The 17,488-nt window shown below is 51.6% G+C and overlaps 1 protein-coding gene across 2 annotated transcripts in view; it reads right to left on the bottom strand.

The window, feature by feature from the left end:
* RACGAP1 (Rac GTPase activating protein 1) overlaps positions 1–141 on the bottom strand; it is a 33,365-nt gene extending 33,224 nt beyond the window's left edge. Inside the window, exon 1 of one of the 2 annotated variants that reach the window (XM_060164950.1) lies at positions 63–141. The gene's annotated coding sequence lies outside the window, so the exon portion shown is untranslated. The remainder of the gene's footprint in view (positions 1–62) is intronic. The other variant, XM_060164952.1, reaches the window with a different exon arrangement.
* Between the last annotated feature and the right edge of the window lie 17,347 nt (positions 142–17,488).

Genomic DNA, 17,488 nt, shown 5'->3' with positions numbered 1-17,488 from the left:
TCGGTTTTTATCTCCCAGTTCCTTCCCATTTGCTCTCCATCTCTAGAGGTCTTACACCCTACCTCCAGTCGAGAATTACTGTTCCCTCCGTCAGTTACACCAGGACGTCTGGAGCACTTCCGCGTTCCAGGCAGTGCGCTCAGCACCGGCGTGGGGTGGGGTACAAGCGGCGCAGAGTGCGGAGGTGGGGACTGTGTTCTGGGGATTCGGGGGAAGCAAGCCCATTTCTGGCTGGGAATCAGAGAGGAAGAGGCGTCAAACCGAGCTTTGAGGAATAGATAGGATCCCAACGGGGAGGGGAGTGGGAAGTGAAGTAGTCAGAAGGGTTAAGAGAAAAATGGAGGGGACAGCCCTGGTGGCGCCGTGGTTTGGGAGTCCGCCTGCCAATGTAGGGGACACAGGTTCGAGCCCTGGTCCAGGAAGGTCCCACGTGCCCCGGGGCAACTAAGCCGGTGGGCCACGACTACTGGTCATGGCCCTGCGCTCTGGAGCCCAGTGAGCCACACTACTGAGTCTGCGTGCCACAGCTACCGAAGCCCGCGCGCCTGGAGCCCGTGTTCCAGAAGAGAGGCTGGCAGCAGCAAAGAGTGGCCCCCCTCGCTGCGGCTGGAGAGGACCCGTGGGCAGTAGTGAAGACCCAAGACAGCCAAAAATAAATAAATAAAAATTTAAAATAAATAAAACAGGAAAACTGACATGAGACCCAGCAATTTCATTAAAACAAAAGAAAAAAGAAAATGGAGAAGTAAATCCAGCATGGCCGAAGTGCAAGGATCTTGAAGGGGGATGGTAAAGACTGGAGGGAATTTTGAAATCACAGTATGAGAGACCTTGAATACCAAGATGAATAAATTAAGATGAATTCTCTAGGCACTAGTGAGTCATTGAAGGTTTTTGAGCAAATGGCAGGTGAGTACTTCCTATTCTCTAAGAGAAGGAGCAAAGCATGGTGGTAAAATGCATGGGCTCTGGAGTTATACTGGCCCTGGTTCAAGGTCTATCTCTATCACTTATGACCTGTGTGATGGGCAACTTGATTTATCTGTGCCTCCATTTCCCTATGTATTAAATGGGGATGATAATTATAGTCTAAAGGGCTGTTGGGAGGATTAAATGAGACAGTGTTTGCAAAACTCTTAGCACAGTGCCTGGCACATAGTAAGTGCCCTATAAGTATTAGTTATTATTACTTTGTGTCTCCCTGTCTTCTCTGTTTCTTTCCTCTCTTTCTTTTGATTCTTTCCTCCGTCTCATTGAAAAAACAGAAACAAACAAAAAATCTTCCTGAATCCGTGGTTTCCCTGCCCCATGCCTAGGAATCACCCTCTCACAATGAATAAAACGTTCAATTAAATCAGACTCTAGTAGAACCAAGTCCCCTTCAGAAACACACCTGTGCCTCTCCCAGGTGCCCAGGCTCAGCAGAGCCTTGCTTGGGGGAGGAGGTGTAGTTATCGAGGTCCTGAACTCATCTCTACTAGATTCCAGGCTCCTTGAAAGTCGAGACCACAGCTCATCCACCCTAACCTCATCCCACTTCTAACAACGTACCTGATGTTCAGTAGGTCCCTGCTGTAGACCAGTGGTTCTCAAGCATGCATCAGAATCCCCTCAAGGGTTCTTGTTAAAACAGATTGCTGAGCACCACTGGTCATTAGGTCTTTGGTGGGGCCTGAGAATTTGCATTTTTAACACATTTCCAGGTGATGCTGTTGTTAGTGATGTGGGTACCACACTTTGAGAAGCACTGCTCTAGAATAGCTGTTGAATGGCTACCTCCAAGAAAATAAAGTAGCTTCACCACCCCTTTCCTATGCCCAGCTCGTCATGAGTATCCAAAATATGGATCCAAGGCCTAAAATCATGAAGAGTGAGACTCAGGAATTTTCTAAAAACTTCCCAAGTGATTCTGATGTGCAAACAGGTTTGAGTTCCACCAGCCTTGTATTGCCCCCCTGCACTCTCCCCCCGCTGACACTCCTGTATTCCCCTCCTCATTGTGTCCACCTCAGCTAACCCTGGCCCAGCAAGGGCTACTGCCTGCCTGAACTTTACTCAGAGGACGCTCGGCTACTCGCGTTCAAGGTGGCTGGAACTGTAGGGAGACAGGCTGCAAAGAGGAAAGTAGCTGGTTCTGAAAAAAGACCAGAGATTTATGTAAATTGTAACAAGTAGCACTTACTACTAACTCTTAACCCTAAAAGTTAAGTCAAGAACCAGTGATCGGAATCAGGCCTGGAATCAAATCTGGGCTCTCTCCCTCTCTGCTCAACTTCTGCTGTCTCCCGTGTTAAATGAGAATAACAGAACCTACTTCACAGGATCGATTTGAGGATTAAAAAGGAGATTATGGATGCAAAGTTCCCTTCCTCAGTTGTTGCTATTTATCCAGAATTTTCACACACATTTTATCAGATTCTCAACAGTCCTGTGAAGCAAGAAAGGCATTATTCCCACAGGGAGGGGAATGTTCAACTGCTAGTTCCCTCCCATATTACAGATGAGAAAGCTGAGTCTCAGAGAAGTTAAATGACTTGCCTGGAGTCTGTGCGGTTTGGGTAAATAGGGGAAGAGCTGGAAGCAGAGCGGGCTGCTCCTCTCCACTTACTCTCTGTTTGTTCCTTTGCCATCTCCTTCCCGTGGGCCCCATTTACATCTCCTCTAGGTGTGTTTTACCAGAGCTGAACGAAAGGAAGTGGGGGCGGAGTTCTCTCTGCACCTCTCGGGGATGGTCCTGCTCTCCCGCCCACCACCCAGCCCTCTGCCTGCAGCCTCCTCCCTATTTCGGCCCCTATAGAACTGATACTGGCAGTCTCTGTGGCAAATATCTACCCTGAATTCAAATTCTGGTGCAATCCCCTCATGAGTTGTGTGAATTTAAACAGATCTCTTCCCCTCTCCAGGCCTGTCTTCTCATCTGTGACAGGAGGAGTGGTTTAAATCCATGGTTCCCAAATTTAGAGGCCTTGGAGTGATCACAGGAGACTTAGCTCCTGGCTCCATAAAGACTGTGAGTAACCCATCTGTGTGTAATTAACTGACTGTGTAACTGTGTGATTGCTGGGGGATGAATAAAATACAAATGAGCTTTAATGATGAGATCCAGAGCTCAGTCATTATGTGTTTTCTCAATCAACAGATATCAAAAATACAACAACTGGAATTCCCTATCAGACCAGTGGTTAGGACTCAGCACTTTCACTGCCGGGGGCCTGGGTTCAATCCCTGGTCAGGGAACTAAGATCTTGCAAGCTGCGTGGAACGGCCAAAAAAGAAAAATGCAACTACTAACATGTCAGGGCCTTGGAAATGTTTTGGAATGAAAAAGTTTGGTAATCCTTTGGAGGCCCTTGGAGCAGCCACGCTACAAAGCTACAAAACGAGAAGGGGCTTTCCGCCACCAGGGGGCGCTGCATCCCGGTACTACCTGGAAACTGAGGGCTGCGCGTGAGAGGGTGGTTCCATACTGGGATAGGGTGTGGCCTTGGGTCTAGAGACCACAACTGAGACCTGTTACACATAAGGCTCTGTAAGGGAGTTGTACCTCCAGAGCTGGGGGACGTAAGGGACCCAGAGGTGACTCAGCACAGTGCAGACACCTAAGTTCCATCTAGTTGCACCTTGAGCTCCAGTTCCTGGCCTGGCACATAGAAAAATTCTCACATTTCACCTCAGCTATCTTCAGGCAAGGGAAGGGACTGAGGAAAGAAAAGGTACCAAGCACGGCACGGATGGCCATCCCGAGTGAGTGGTCTTGGCACGAACCTCAGGAGTGTGGGGAACAGGTGGAGATCTGTGGAGGCAGGGAATGCTTTCTGAAGGTGGAGTTGGGGGCGATCAGGGAGGAGCAGAAAGGTCAGCAGAGGCGTTCAGTCATAATCCCACAGATGGTAGCTTCAGGCAGAGATTCTAAGAAAGGAATCATTATGAGAAGACCTTTGCTGATATGTGGGCCTGCCTCGCCTGGCAATAGGAAGCAGCAGCTCACAGCCAGAAGGGAGGAAAGGAGAGGCCGGCACCCTCCCCCGCTGTCACCCTCCTGCCTACCCCACCCCAAATCTGCTGAACCCTGGGCAGAGTTCTGACCCAGCTCAGGCTCTCCAACCAGGAATTTCTCCCTGGCAAGGGCCAGAGAACCTTGAAGAGAGAAGTAGGTTCCCACACAATATACCCCAGAGGCTGAGGTCCTGTCACACTCATAAACTGTCAGGATCCAGAAAAGTTTCCAGCTCAACCTGGAGGTGCACACAGACAGACAGGTGCTCACCTTGACAAACTCTACCCTGCCCTGGGACAGACAGACAGACAGACAGACAGACACACACACACACACACACACACACACACATACACACACACAAGCTCAGGCTTGATTTTAGCAGAACAAATGAAGGACCCAGAGCCAGAGCACTGCCTCACTGCCCCACTTCTCCTCCCTGGCCGAGCTCCACTTACCTGCTGTTCCCTTCTCGGGGCCGCCAGTGGGCCCTGAGCACCAGATTCCTTCCCACAGTCACTCAGCCTACCTGACCCCTTTCCCGCTCTGCCTGGGCTCTGGACACTAGCCCTGACCCCCAAGCTGAGTGTCTCTCAAGCACTACTCCTCCTGCCCTCCCACACCTCTGGCCCTCCCAGGATGCCTTTTTGAGGTTGCCAAGCTTGAGTGCCCATCTAAGCAGGGAAGACCAGGGGGAGAGGCTTCTTGGGCAGCAGAGTGGGCAGCAGGATGGACAGGGTGGACTGGCCACTCTGGAGAGGGTGGGCACGCCCTGCCTTGCCCCATCTCAACAGGACCATCTCCCAAGCTTACTCACTCACACACACACACACACACACACACACACACACACACCCAGGCCTGTCTGCTCTGCAGAAGTCTGTTTCCCTGGGGCTCTAGGCCCTGTTTCTTCATTGCCCACCAAGCCTTTCCCATCTGCTTTCCCAGGGGAACCCTCAGTGATGGGTCCCCCCGCAGAGATCTCCAAATTTTCTAGTCTCTTTCAGCCTTCCGGAGGAGATAAGGCATATCAAATCTGCGATCACTGCAGCTGCCCCATTACAACCCAGCCCCTACACTTCCCACCTCGGTGCCTCCCTCCTGCCTCATGAAGCCTTCAAGGCTGGGAGGGAGGTCAGAATGGAGCCCATCCTGGCAAAATGAGAAAAGATTAGAGCAATACATTTACTGTCAATGGCAATAAGGCTGCCTGAACAGGGGAGGAGGAATATTTGATTTCAGGCTCTCCGGGGTCTCGATGGAGGAGCCCTGGCAGCCTGCAGCCCCAGGCCTGATGGAATGGGGAGGGCTGGTCCCAGCCCCAGCCAAATGGGGACCCTGGTGCCCCAGCCCTCCTGTCTCTGTATCGACCCCATCCTCCACAGTCACCTGCTGGGTTCCAGTTCCCTCCTCTCCCCTCCCATCAGTTCTCCCTTTCCACTGCCAAACTTGTTTCCCCGCAGGAGTTCTACTACTGGCGCAGGGTGATGGAGCAGAAAGAACACTGCTCTAGGGGCTGGAAAGGAGGCCTGGGCTCTGACCCCCCTACTGCATCCAGGCCGAGAGACTTCCTGCAAGTCTCTGAGCATCTCTGAGTCTGGGAACAGAGTGGGCTGGGGGACAACATGGCATTTGACATCCTGAGGTCACTCAGCCATCCATGGCTTCAGTGGTCTTGGGCAACATCACTTAACGTCTCTGAGCTCCCATTCATCTATAAAGTGGGGGTGAAGCAAATAACAAGACCTAACTATTTCCTAGGGCAGCAGTGATATGAAAGCTGTAAACAATTGTGAGGGTTGCCATGTCTTGTTTACGTGGAATTCGTGGTATGTTCCCTGGCTGAAGAATGGGACTGAGCTTCCACCAGATGCTCCAGATGGTTCCTTCCGGCCCTAGGATCCTGGCTCTGGGCCCTGCCCTCCCCAGTGAGTGGAGGGTGTAACTTCTCTGGGAAGGCACATCAGGCGATTTCTTGGTCAAACAGGTCTGAGCTGAGGGGTCAACTGTCCTGGACCAGTCCTGAAAGACATTCTGGAGGGGAAGATTTTAGAAGCAGCTGGTCAATAGTATCTCTTTCCTAGCTCCTCCTAGCCTTGTGTCCACATGTGAATGGCGCCCCCTGGAGTTGGGCAGTGTGGCACGTCTGCCTAGATGGGAGTGAGACAACTGCGGCCCAGCTTCCAGGTGATGGAAAATGTGCGAGGCAGGGAGGCTAGGGGATGGACTGAACATTTATTTCTAGGCTGCCTGGAAACACATGCAGTGTTTTTCATTTGATATGTGGTCTACACAGTAGCCTGAGAGGCAGGTGTAATTGACATGGAGGTTGAATAACTTGCCCATTGTTATCTGCTGGAAGGAACTCTGACTCGGGTCTGCTGGGTCCCATCACTCCACGCTGCCTCCCGCTGGAGCAGAAGGCTCGAGGCTTCAGCCTTAGTCCTGGCTCCCATGGCCGAGCTGGGAAACCGGGCAGATCTTTAAGAGAATGGCACTTAACCAACTTAGCACAGAGACTGCCTTGGAAAGTGTAGAGCTCAAATGCCTCAGACCTCCATGTGCTTCTTTTCTGGTTCCAACCTCCTTTCCCACCCCACCTCCTCTGCGTGGTCCTCCCCTCTGGCCAGATCTCCTCACTTCATTTTCCACCTGACACATCACGCTGATTCCTCTCTCCCCCTCCCCCTCTACCCATCCAGATCTCACCAATCCTTTGAAGCCTAGATTAGGGGCCTCCTCCTCCTTGAAGCCTTGCCTACCACCAAAAGTGGCAATAAGCATAGACTTCCTCAACTTACTAGTCACTTTTTATGAATGTGTCCTGATTCCCCAAGGGAGTCCCCAGCGGATTCTCCGAGGACACAGACTATGTGTCCTACCTCTTTCTAATCTTGGGGCTTGCCTAGACTCTGGTACATATTGGGTGTTAAAAAGACTTTTGTAGCTGAAGGTGATGATTGTGGTGATGGTGCTCATGACAGAATTCACATTTGAGTTTAAAGTAGAGGTGGGGGGACTTCCCTGGTGGCGCAGTGGTTAAGAATGCGTCTGCCAATGCAGGGGACACAAGTTCAAGCCCTGATCCGCGAAGATCCCGCATGCTGCAGGGCAACTAAGCCCGTGCACCACAACTACTGAGTCTGCACTCCAGAGCCCTCGAGCCACAACTACTGAAGCCCACGCACCTAGAGCCTGTGCTCCACAACAAGAGAAGCCACCGCAATGAGAAGCCCACACCACAATGAAGAGCAGCCCCCGTTCGCCGCAACTAGAGAAGGTCCGCGTGCAGAAACGAAGACCCAATGCAGCCCAAAATTAATTAATTAATTTTAAAAAATAATAATAAAGTAGAGGTGGGGATAATTGTGACAGTGGTGATGACTGTGACGGCAGTCATGGTGGTGAGTTTGAGAGCATGGTGGTGTTGATAAGTGACGGTGGTGATATTGATGATTTGAAGATGGTGGTAGTGATGGTGACAGTGGCTGTACTAATTATCTATCGCTGCATAGCAAATTACTCGCAAAACTTAACAGTTCAAACAACACATTTATTATCTCATAGTTTCTGTGGATCAGGAATCCGGGCATGGCTTAGCCGGGTACCTCTGGCTCCAAGTCTCTCACAAGACTGCAACCAAGTTGTTAGCATGGGTTGCAATCTCATCTATAATCTCCACCGGCGGAGAATCTGCTTCCAAGTTCACTCATGATTTTTGGCAGGATTCAGTTCCTCTTGGGCTCTTGGATCTTGCCGGGTGTTGGCCTGAGGCCTCCCTCAGTTCCTTGCCATGTGGGCCTCTCCACAGGGCAGCTGGCTTTCCTCAGTGCAAGAGGGAAGCCACATCTTTTTGTAGCCTCATCTTGAAATAACCTTCCGTCACCCCTGCTGAGTCCTATTCACTAGAAGTGAGTCATTAAATACAGCCCACACTTGAGGGGTTAGGATTACACAAGGGCATGAACACTAGGAGGCAGGGGTCACTGGGAGTCACCTTACAGGCTGCCTACCATGATGGCTACGGAGGTGATGATGATAGTGGAGGAGGAGAGTTGGAGAGTGGTGGTACTGATGATGGAGAACGCGATTGGATCAGGATGGCAAGGTATCTGAGAGTGAAAGTATTGGTGTCCAGTCCATATCAGAGTTGGAAAGTAGTTCCTCCAAACTAGATCTGAGCAGAGGGGTCCAGCTGACTAGAGCCAGTTATACAAGACCCCTCTCCTCCACCACACTGCAGTCCATTCCAGGTCCAGGTCCATGTCCATTCCCCTAGAGTCCTCCTTCGCCATTACTTTCTTTGCCAATCACCCCACCCTAGGCTGATGTCCTTCTTTAGGCAATTAATGAGCTAAGTAATTGTCAAATGGAGAGCAATAACCACTATAAATCGAAGGGAGGAGGGAAAAGAGAGTGGTCAGAGGCCCAAGGGAGACAGAGAGGTGCTGCCAGTTTGGGGACTGGGCTGTGGTTCTTTCAAGTTGGATAAAGCATCCACCCCATCCTGTACTGAATCCTCACGTCCTTGGTCTCCAGCTTCACATCCCCATAGGTCACAACCCACCACCACCACCACTTTATCTTCTCTCTCTCAATCCTTCACATAGGCTTCAGGCCACAGCTTCCCTGAGCCCAGGGCAGCCCATCCCCCTGCCTCCATCTCCTGCCTCTAATCTCTCCCTACTTCTGACTACCTGCTGTTTCTTAAAATCCCCCCAACATCACTCCTGTTCTTTAATAAGTACAGAAGGAGCTCACCTTTTTTTTTTTTTTTCTTGACCTCGCCACGTGGTAAGGCTTGAGGGATCTTAGTTCCCCGACCAGGGATCAAACCTGGGGCCCTGGCAGTGAGAGCACAGAGTCCTAACCACTGGACCACCAGGGAATTCCCAGAGCTCACCTTTTCTGATGCTTCGTACCTTCAACGACCACCACCAAGCCCCCTAATCCAATGCCAATGCCAGGGTTTTCAGGCCTGGCAAGGCAAAATAAAGCTTACTTCTCTGGAAAAGTCTCTTTAGGCAGCCATGTGATACTGGGTGTCATGGGACCAAGTCCTCCTCCAGTAGGATCACCAGGTTGAGTGACATGGATAAAATAGATTAGCTTGGGAGTCAGGAGACCGGGACTCTAATCCCAGCTTTGTCACTCACTAATCATTTATGCCACTTGGGCTTTCTGGTCTCAGTGTCCTCATCTGTTTCCTGGTGGTAGTTGAAGGTGAGGGGTGGATTAGGTGACCACTAAAGACCCTGTCGGTTCTAAACTTTGATGCTTCCCATGAGAAGGGCGGAGGGTGAATGGATGGTGACAGCTATGCTGGAAAGCCTAGGGCCACGTGGCTGAAAAGTAGTTTCAGTTTGCAGAGGCTCATCAAACCTGGTCACAGTGGAGAACCTTCATCCTGTGCATTGTAGGAACCCAAGGCAACCCCAACCTTCCTTTTCTGCCTCTTCCCAGACTCCCCACCCCCAAGTGCACACCCTCTGCATCGCCAGCTTCCCCTCTGGTCCCTCTTCAGTACAACCAGGTAGTAGCCATCTGCCAACCCTTTCTATAACTCACCTCTTTTGTTTCCTCTTCCTCTCCAGACACACCTGTACTCTCCCCACCCTTATTCAGTCCTTTGCTTCTTCTCTCCTGGACCTCCGTAAGACACTTCCCACCCCCTTGGTCTATGTGACCTTTCTCTCTCCTGGTTCTTCCCTTTGACCAATCTTTCTCAGTTCCCTTTGTCTTTCAGCCTCCTTTCCTGCCTCCGGTCCTCCGTTCACCCCTTAAGCTTGTGTGAATTCCCTAAGGCTTCGTCCTTAGCCATCTCATAAAGGTACCACAATAACAAAAGCAAAAATAACTAGGATTTAATGGTGCTTATACTGTTCAAAAGGGCTTTCACATGTATTTTCATTTGATTCTCCGAGGTAAGCCATTCTCTCCCATTTAATAGAAGTCAGTTTTGCCTTCACAGAGTGTCTGAAAACTGTCCTTTCTTTTTTATTCTCTTTGCCACTGCCCTAATTCAAGCCCTTAATGCCTCTTCTTAGACCCTCGCTTCAGCACCTAGCTGACAATAGTGTAGGTCTTAGCAGCCGATGAGAAGGAAAGGATGTAGTCCCAGTTAAACAACTGACCAAGGGCTTTAGACTTAACTGAACCAGACCAGGCCCCACTCAGAACACAGTGGGCTGTACTGTAAAGATAAGGCAGTCAGAACCAGAGTCATTTTGGGGAAGAGATTAGGGTCACACACGAAAATTCGAAATCTATGGTTGGCCCAAGTGTAAAGAGGAAAGTTCCTGATGAAACAAGCAAAGGGCTGTATAATGAAGTCTAGGAGAATCTCCCTGGAAGCCCCACCTCGCCAGGACCTTTGTGCCCGGTCCCAAATCATCTCTAATCAACCCAATCTGTGGCCTCAGCCTGCTGGAGCAGGTAAACCTTGACTCTCTAGTTTAAGTCAGGAAAATCCTACCCCGGGAAGGAAAAAGAATAAGAATAAAGAAAATAATCTCAGAAATATTGAACAAAGAAATTTAAATGCATGATATTGTTTTTGTAATGGCTTTTTGGGGCAATTGTTGTAATACTCTTCTTTTTGTCTGCTTTTAAAGATGTTTAAAGCTTTTAGGAAAACCTGATTTATGAAGAGTTTGATTTTGTTTGCAATCAAGGTTTAAATATTTGGGGAAAGATAATTTGCCAAATTTATAAGTTTTTGGTATATTGGTTGTATAAGTAGTAGGAGAATATTTAGGGGAATGTTAATAATTGAATAAAGATTAGCAAATTGGACATCAAAGTAGAAAAAATAATGAGTATTTCTCTCCACGCCCCAAAGTGCCTAAGATATTAAAGAATTTATCATCTTAAACTTCCCATCTGTGATTTCTGCTGTCTTCAATCAATTCCCATTCTATAGCAAACACCTCTGTGACCCCATTTCCTCATCTATAAAATGGGATGGTATCATTACCTACTAAGAGAGTGGTTGTGAGGATTTAATGAGAGAATTCCTTCCATAGACTTAGAACAACACCCAGTACACAAACTCAGTAACGTTGGCTGTCTTTATCTTTCCCCAATACCACTTTGATCTTGCCACCTCCTGCTGAAAACACTTTAGTTGCTCCCCAGTCACCCCAGACAAATGTAAGCTCCTCTACATGATGTCAGGAACCTCTATGTCCTTGCCTCTCCCTGCTTTGCTATTCCCCCTCACCTAACAGACAGACAAAGTTATCATCTCTTTGCTTCACCCTGGTCCCTGTCATCATTTCTTCCATACTGTTCCTATTCCTGAAATGCCATGCCTCCCTCCCATGCCATTACAGCCAATTCAGACTCCTACCCATCCTTCAAAACCCATCTCAAATGCTACATCTCTCAAGACACTTTCCTGGTCATCATCAACTCTCTCCCTGCCTGGAGCACTTTATTTATTGTTTCCTGGCAAACATCACATTCAGTATCATGCATCAGAGTCAATTACCTATGTGTCTGGTCATCCCAGGTGGGCCAGAAGCTCCTGGAAGGCAAGATCCACTTCTAGGTGATCTTGGGGAACACACGGCTGCCCTGCCCAGGTCCTGGTGTGTAATAGGTGCTCAACTAACTAGAGGTGGATTCCTCTAGTTCTCGGTAGTTGTGTCAGCTAAGCAGAAGCGGCAGGGACCTTGGGGGACAGGAAACGGAGGCAGCCAGCAATCTTCGTGGGCCAGGGCCCATGGGGCAGATGGAAAGATGGCAGAGCCAGATTCCAGGAGCATGTGGAGCTGTGTCTGCTTAGTTCATCAACATTTCCCCAGACATTCAGCCCCTCAGTCAGTCAACATTTTTTTTAGACTCCTCTGTGCCAGGCCCCGTGTGAGGTGTGGCACAGCCAAGACTGTTGCCACTGCCTGAAGCGGTACGCGCATGTGCCCGAGCTCCTGTGTGTACACATACATGTGCCCATGTGTGCCCCGCATGCAGCCTGAGTCCTTCCTTGCTCCTGACCAACCCAGCGTCTGCGAGCCCAGGCTGAGGGCCGCTTTCCCCCTGTTTCCAAACAACCCCCCTTTCAGCGCCAGCGCCTACCTCCTCCCCCTGTTGGGGCTGCCGCTGGTGATGAAATCTGGCTTGCAGCACCCTCTTCCCCCCCTTCCCGCAGGCCTGGGAGAGGATTAAGCCGCTGGAGTCTGAAATCGGAAAGATCCCAGCTTCTGCTCCCCAGCACCTCACACGCCCCCTCCCCTCCCTGCCCATGCAAAACCAGAAAATTAATCTCCCCCTCTGCCTGTGATATGGCGGGCTGCATTACAAGCTGGGCGTCGAGATAAAGCGAGGAGCTGCGGGACGGCGGACCAGTGCTGGGGCCCCGGGTGGGGCCGGCCTGGGAGATAAGGGCCTCCCAGCCCCATGAATTATTCACCGGCACTGCCTCCTCCGGCTCGCAGGCTGCCCGGGGCGCTGAGATTGCGCCTTCCAGAGAAGCCTGGTTAAGGTGGGAGGAGGGTGGGGGGCAAGAGGGGAGAGAGGAAGACTGTTGTAAGCTGGGGACAGCTCAGAGACACAAGCGCCCTGCAGGACCAAGTGATGCAGAGAGAGGAAGATGTCTCCAGCCTAGGGAACCCCCAGACCCAGCCATGACCCCCAGGAGTGCTCCTCATTCATGCAACTCACTAAACACTATTGAGCAGCTGCGACGGCCAGGCTCGGGCCAGGTCCCGACATCCCAGAGCTCGAGATGCAGTCCCTGCCCTCAAGGTGCCCAGGATCCAAAGCACATACTGAGTGTGGGCAGAGCACAGTCTATGGCCGATTGCCTGGTCCACAATCCTTCCCCTTCCCCTCTTCTGGAGGTCAAAATAGCCGCTGCCCGCTATGGGGGAGCACCCTGCCTTGGGAAGATGGTGTCAGGGGAGGACAGAGGACAGACCTGCTCCCAGAGTAACCAGAGCCCACAAAACAGAGAGAAGGCAGCCGGTGCAGGAAGGAACTGGAGATCAGGGGTGCATAAAGGACTAACCCGGGAAGTTTCCTGGAAGAAGAAAACCCCAAGTCCTCTGTGGGTCTTTTGTTTCTCCTTTGTTCACTCTTCTCAAAGGCCCAGAATTTTAAAGCAGTGAGGGATCTTAGCAGTCTCTTCCTTATTTCCGATTCTCTATTTCTCCGTCTCGTTACCTTTACTCTCTGTCTTAATCTCTCTCATCCTCCCTCCCCACATCTGCCCTTTTAATCTCTGCCTTGGCTCCAGTTTCTCTCCCTCCTTCTTGCTCTCTGCCTTTCTCTGTCTCCTAATCTATGTTTTCTCTTTGATCATCCCTTCCTTCTGAAGCCATGACTCCCCAAATGACATGATGACACACAATTTGGGACGTGTGATGGGAGAAAGGTGGCCATCTGCCGGACCCCCAGGGAGGAAAAAGAAGTGTCCATCGTAGTCCTGGATGTGCAGATGAACTGCCAAGACCCTGAGAGAGAGGCAACAGTAGAAGTATGGGGAGAGAGCCCCCAAAGGTGTACTTGTACAGGAAAGAGACTAGGCTACCCAGAGAACTGGGAGTGAGAGGTGCTGGGAGTGGGTGAGGAACAGAGGAGACCCCTTCCAGACAGCAGTGGTGGGACCCAGCGTAGCAGGCAACCTTGAACCCACTGATTCCTGTAGCAGATATGGTGCCCAGTGAACAAAGCACTACGTTCTGAGACCCATATTATGCTGGAGAGAGAGGGGTGATGTGGGGAGAGGGGGAAGGTGTGGAGAGTGAAGAGGGGCCAGAATGAGAGGAGAACATGGAGAGGAGAAAAGGCTGAGCCCCCAAAAGATGAAGAAAGCAGTGATTTGCGGGGGGGAAGGGAGGAAAAGCTAAGTGGGGCACGGGAGAGATTAGCGAGAGGAATGGGGAAGAAGAGAGGACAGGATAGGATAGGCAGGGGGTGGGGGGTAGGGTAAAGGCAAGGGTAGCAGAGAAATGAGGGAGGAGGTGACATGACCACGTGGACCAGGGTGAGAAGATGAGGGTCAAGGGGCAAAGTGGAGCCCGGAGGGGTGGGGGAGAGGTGTGTTGATGGGTCTCATCAGCCTCGGGTCCACAGCCCCTTCCCACTGTCTGCTGATTAACTCCTTAACTGTCTCTGCATTTGCTGAGCTCACAGATGTAGTGGTTGCAGACAGATGGGGATATGTGTGATTTCAAGCACGGGGAGCAGAGAAGAGCTGACTAGGAGTCCCAGGGGGCCTTGCCCCCCCCTTTGCCCTCCCCCTTATCCCCCTGTCTCTGAGAGGCTGGAGGGTGCTTCTGCACCTAGAGCAGATGGGGCCATCTGCCAGGGAAGTGTCCATGGGGAATTTGCCCCATCAGCCTCTCAGGGATGAAAATAATACTTGCCACTATTGATGAAACACCTACTGTTTACCAGGCAGACATTTTTCATCACTGTGGGCATTAACCAGATTTTATGGTTTGTGGAGAAAGGGAGGCTCAGACAGGTTAAGGAACCTGCCCAGGATCACACAGTGCTGGTGTGACAGAGGTGGGATTTGAATCCAGGTCAGCATGATGCCAAAGCCCTGGGTGGGTCCTAGCCAGATGCCTCATGCAGTGGAGGGCGGGAAATCTCCAGGCCTATTTCTCTCTCAGCCCCAGGAGAGAAAGGGTACTGAGGTCTAGGGACTGCAGTGACCAGAGAGGAGGGAAGTGTGGACAAGAAGCTGGGAGGAGGCTGAAGGAGCTAGGATCTGTCAAGGCCTGAATAAGAGGTAGGTGGGCCCAGAAAAGCAGAAAGGAGCAGTGTGACACTAATCACAGCCCTTGGATCCCTCAAGTGTCATCTTACCAAAGCCAACTTCCCCTTTTCCTCATCCCTGTGCTGCAAACCCCTGTCAGTATGACTGGCCCCTCTGCCACTCGATGCTGTCCCATCCCTCAATTTCCCTCGGTTTTTGCTAGACTAGATTCAGGTGGGTGTCAGCATGTTCCTCTCTCCTCTGAAAACCGAGAGACTTTGGCCCATGTCTCCGGGGCCAATCCTGGGGCTGGACACAGGAAAAGCCTCAGTGGAGGTTTGCCGAAATGTACAGGGCAGGGGTGGGGGGGATGTGTGCAGGGATCCATCTCACCTCAAATGAAGAGGAAACAATAGCAAAAGGGACTCAGGTTGTACATAAGAAAGAACTTCTAAAGCTGGGGCCTGACACACAAGGAATCACAACTGAAGCCTCGATTGAGACCCATGGATTCTGAAGATCAAGGTTTCTCAAGACGGACTGCTATATATTACGGGTCTTGAAAAGTTGGGAAATCTGGGCCCCACCTCCGGAGATTCTGATTTAATTGGTCTAAAGCAGGGCTACAGCAGCAGCAGTTGAAAAAGCTCCACAGGTGATTCAAATGTGCAGCCTGGGCCGAGAACCGCTGTCAGATTCTGCCCTGAGTCGGCTGCACTGGTGGCTTTACCACTAGATTCAAACACTAATGCTAATAATGATAGTTATTACTTATTGAGGATTTACTAGGTACAAGTTAATGTACTAAGCAGTTTCTATGCATTAGCTCATGTAATTCTCAGAAGCTCCTGTGAAATAAATATTATCCCCATCTTACAGATGAGGAAACTGAGCTCAGAGAGGTCAAGGGACCTGCCCATGCTAATGAATGGCGGGACCAGGTCTGGAATCTGAGATTGCCTGATTCTCTCTTATCTTCCCCCAGACTCCTCCTGAGGCTGCTCCTTGGCCTCAATCAGTCCTTGCCTGCCTCCACCTCATCTCATCGCCTTCCTTCCTCCCCCGCTGCTCCCTCAGTAACATCCCAGGTGACTGAAGCAATTTGCAGCCATTTGAAGAAGCTCCATGTGTCATTCAACCTGCAAGGGTGGGGAGTTAGGGGAATTACAGATGCTCCAAAATGGTCCACCCCTCCTCCCGAGGACACTTGGAATTCAGGAATCAGACTCTGCCCAGTGCTTCCTCAGGTCCCCCTGCTTGGGGCCCTCCCAGGCTGAAATCCCACTCCCAAATGCCCCTTTTGGTTGATTCTAAGTACCTGGGAGGGTGCTGCCACCCAGTGGCTACCCAGGGACATGGCAGCCCTCCGGAAAGGCCTGGTGCTGCTGGACAGCTCCCCAATTCAAGAGGAGAACCTAAGATCCTCCCTTCCTTTTTTGGTAGCGCCTTGCCCAGGTACCTAGTTAATGGATCCTACTCTCCCTCCTCTGCAGCCCTAAGCCAACCCTCCCTCGAGGGATCTCCAGCTCCCTTCCCTGGCTTCCCATGTGCCCCGTGGCCCCAAGCCCTCACAACTTCTCTTCCAACTTCTTTCTACTGTGCCAGCCCCTTCTCATTCTAACTTAAAACCCTGGGAACACACCTCTCACCTTCCTCTCCCTGAGCTGCACCAGCCCGCAAGTGGAGTGAAGGAGTGGTTAGAGATAGAATTCTGGTCCCGCCGCCCCCCCATCATCTGACACCATCAGACCTCGACGGTCTTCGTGCCAAGAGCCCCTAATGAGCATCAGCAAATTAACAACTTCCCGTTGATTGCTCCTTCTCTGTTAATTGGATAGGGAGGGCCCCCCAAGACCTCTTAGAGAGGGAGGAGGAGGAGAGAGGTGCGAGCTAGAGGAGAAGCACCCCTACCCCCAGGCCTGGTCTCAGTGCCCCAGAATTCAGCTCCATCCCTGAGTACAGCTCCCCCTTCCATCCCTTCCTCATCCTGTCCACGTCCCTGCAACCCTACACCCTCCCCCCGCCCCGCGTTCCCTTCCCTTTCCCTGTTTCTCGACTTCAGTCCAATTTCCCTTCACCTCTGGCTGTTTCTCCCTCCTTCTCTCTGCTCCTTCTTTAGAGGTTTGGCAGTGAGGAGCTGCCAACCCACCTTCCCCAAGGCAAGGCCAAGGCTACAAGGATGGGGTTTGGGTGGCCGAGGCTGCGTGTTTGTTTATATATGTACATGTGTGTACAGTGTCACATGTAGGTGGGGAGCAGGGATAAGCGCAGGTGAATACTTGTAAGCTCTTGAGCTCCTGCCCTGTGGGCCAGGCTTCTGGGGTGTGTGGGTGTCTGTGGGAGGTGCGTGGGGCTGTGAGTGACGTGGTGTGACTCTGGTCTGTATATGTGTGTGTGTCTCCACACGGGCAAGTGCTTGAATCAGTCAAGTGTGACTCGGAGCTTGCCTCTGTGTGTGTGTGTGTATGTGTGTGTGTGTGCGCGCGCGCGCGCGCGTGCCACCAGAGGAAGCAGCAGCAAGAGGCAGGAGCATCGATCCGAAGGAGACAGCGCAGGGAGGGGGACGCTGGGGGCAGACACCTTCCCCCCCGCGCGCGCGCGCGCGCACACAGACACACCACACACAGTCACACACAAGCCATAGGGCCTCGCAGGCAGGGGGACGGCTCCGGGACCGAGGGAGGCAGCGCCGCCAAGAGCGGCCGGGAGGAGGGGGCGAGACAGCGGGGGGAGCCCTCGATCCCGTTCCCCGGTCCGGGGGCCCCGCGCACACACCGGCCCAG

This window comes from Lagenorhynchus albirostris, chromosome 11, assembly GCF_949774975.1.
Source record: "Lagenorhynchus albirostris chromosome 11, mLagAlb1.1, whole genome shotgun sequence".
In the NCBI taxonomy this organism is placed as follows: Eukaryota; Metazoa; Chordata; class Mammalia; order Artiodactyla; family Delphinidae; genus Lagenorhynchus; species Lagenorhynchus albirostris.
This window is presented reverse-complemented; position numbering and strand designations above follow the sequence as displayed.